The sequence below is a fragment of the Xylocopa sonorina genome, unplaced genomic scaffold (assembly GCF_050948175.1).
Source record: "Xylocopa sonorina isolate GNS202 unplaced genomic scaffold, iyXylSono1_principal scaffold0130, whole genome shotgun sequence".
NCBI classification, from domain to species: Eukaryota; Metazoa; Arthropoda; class Insecta; order Hymenoptera; family Apidae; genus Xylocopa; species Xylocopa sonorina.
In genome coordinates this window covers 226612-229554 of record NW_027490201.1, presented here as the reverse complement: position 1 = coordinate 229554, position 2943 = coordinate 226612, and positions in this window count along the sequence as shown.

The following is a 2943-nucleotide window of genomic DNA, read 5'->3' as shown; positions in this document are numbered from 1 at the left end:
GTTTCATGATAAGATATAATATCCATTGCGAAGTGTCATGCATACCTCGTATTCACTTCAATGGAATGTAAATGCGACACTTCCATGCTAGGAAATAGCGTTCGCAGATGTCTACGTATCGTAACAATTGGGTTCTAATGCTTCTCAAAACGCGATATCGCATCTCATTTCTATGCTTCATGATAAGATATAATATTCATCGCGAAGTGTCATGTATACCTCGTATTCACTTCAGATGAATGTAAATGCGACAATTGCTTGCTAGGAAATAGCGTTTGCAAATGTCTACCTATCGTAGCAATAGAGTTCTAATGCTACTTGAATCGCGATATCGCATCTCATTTATATGTTTCGTGATAAGATATAATATTCATTGCCAAGTGTCATGTATACCTCGTATTCACATCAAAAGAATGTAAGTGCGACACCTCCATGCTAGGAAATAGCGTTTGCAGATGTCTCCGCATCGAGGCCATAGAGTTCTAATGCTTCTTAAAACGCGATATCGCATCTCTCTTCTATGTTTCATGATAAGATATAATATTCATGACGAAGTGTCATGTACACCTCGTATTCACTTCAAAAGAATGTAAATGCGACTATTGCTTGCTAGGAAATAGCGTTTGCAGATGTCTACGTATCGTAGCAATAGAGTTCTAATGCTACTTAAATCGCGATATCGCTTCTCATTTATATGTTTCGTGATAAGATATAATATTCATTGCGAAGTGTCATGTATACCTCGTATTCACTTCAAAAGAATGTAAATGCGGCATTTCCATGCTAGGAAATAGCGTTTGCAGATGTCTACTTATCCTAGCAAAAGAGTCCTAATGCTTCTTAAAACGAGATGTCGCATTTCATTTCTATGTTTCGTGATAAGATATAATATTCATTGCGAAATGTCATGTATACCTCGTATTCACCACAAACGAATGTAAATGCGACACTTCCTTGCTAGTAAATAGCGTATTCAGATGTCTACGTATCGTAGCAATAGATTTCTAATGCTACTTAAATCGCGATATCGCATCTCATTTCTATGATTCGTGATCAGATGTAATATTCATTGCGAAGTGTCATATACACCTCGTATTCATTTCAAAAGAATGTAAGTGCGACACCTCCATGCTAGGAAATAGCGTTTCCAGATGTCTACGTATCGTAGCAATAGAGTTCTAATGCTTCTTAATAAGCGATATCGCATCTCACTTCTATGTTTCATGATAAGATATAATATTCATTGCGAAGTGTCATGTATACCTCGTATTCACTTCAATGGAATGTAAATGCGACATTTCCTTGCTAGGAAATAGAGTTTGCAGATGTCTACGTATATTAGCAATAGAGTTCTAATACTTCTCAAAACGCGATATCGCATCTCATTTCTATGCTTCATGATAAGATATAATATTCATCGCGAAGTGTCATGTATACCTCGTATTCACTTCAGATGAATGTAAATGCGACAATTGCTTGCTAGGAAATAGCGTTTGCAAATGTCTACCTATCGTAGCAATAGAGTTCTAATGCTACTTAAATCGCGATATCGCATCTCATTTATATGTTTCGTGATAAGATATAATATTCATTGCCAAGTGTCATGTATACCTCGTATTCACATCAAAAGAATGTAAGTGCGACACCTCCATGCTAGGAAATAGCGTTTGCAGATGTCTCCGCATCGAGGACATAGAGTTCTAATGCTTCTTAAAACGCGATATGGCATCTCTCTTCTATGTTTCATGATAAGATATAATATTCATGACGAAGTGTCATTTACACCTCGTACTCACTTCAAAAGAATGTAAATGCGACTATTGCTTGCTAGGAAATAGCGTTTGCAGATGTCTACGTATCGTAGCAATAGAGTTCTAAAGCTACTTAAATCGCGATAGCGCTTCTCATTTATATGTTTCTTGATAAGATATAATTTTCATTGTGGATTGTTATGTATACCTTGTATTCACTTCAAAAGATAGTAAATGCGACACTTCCTTGCTAGGTAATAGCTTCTGCAGATGTCTACGTATCAAAGCAATAGATTTCTAATGCTTCTTAAGACGCGAAATCGCTCCACATTTCTATGTTTCATGATAAGATATAATATTCATTGCGAAGTGTCATGTATACCTCGTATTCAATTCAAAGGAATGTAAATGCGACTATTGCTTGCTAGGAAATAGCCTTTGCAGATGTCTACGTATCGTAGCAATAGAGTTCTAATGCTTCTTAGAACGCGATATCGCATCTCACTTCTATGTTTCATAATAAGACATAATATTCATTGCGAAGTGTCATGTATACCTCGATTTCACTGCACAAGAATGTAAATGCGACACTTCCATGCTAGGAAGTAGCGTTTGCAGATGTCTACGCATCGTAGCAATAGAGCTCTAGTGGTTTTTAAATCGCGATATCACATCTCACTTCTATGCTTCGAGATAAGATATAATATTCATTGCGAAGTGTCATGTATACCTCGTATTAACTTCAAAAGAATGTAAATGCGGCATTTCCATGCTAGGAAATAGCGTTTGCAGATGTCTAAGTATCGTAGCAATAGAGTTCTAATGCTACTTAAAACGCGATATCGCATCTCACTTCTATATTTCATGATAAGATATAATATCCAATGCGAAGTGTCATGCATACCTCGTATTCACTTCAATGGAATGTAAATGCGACACTTCCATGCTAGGAAATAGCGTTCGCAGATGTCTACGTATCGTAGCAATACAGTTCTAATGCTTCTTAGAACGCGATTTCGCATCTCACTTCTATGTTTCATGATAAGATATAATATACATTGCGAAGTGTCATGTGTACCTCGTATTAACTTCAAAAGAATGTAAATGCGGCATTTCCATGCTAGGAAATAGCGTTTGCAGATGTCTAAGTATCGTAGCATTAGAGTTCTAATGCTTCTTAAAACGCGATGTC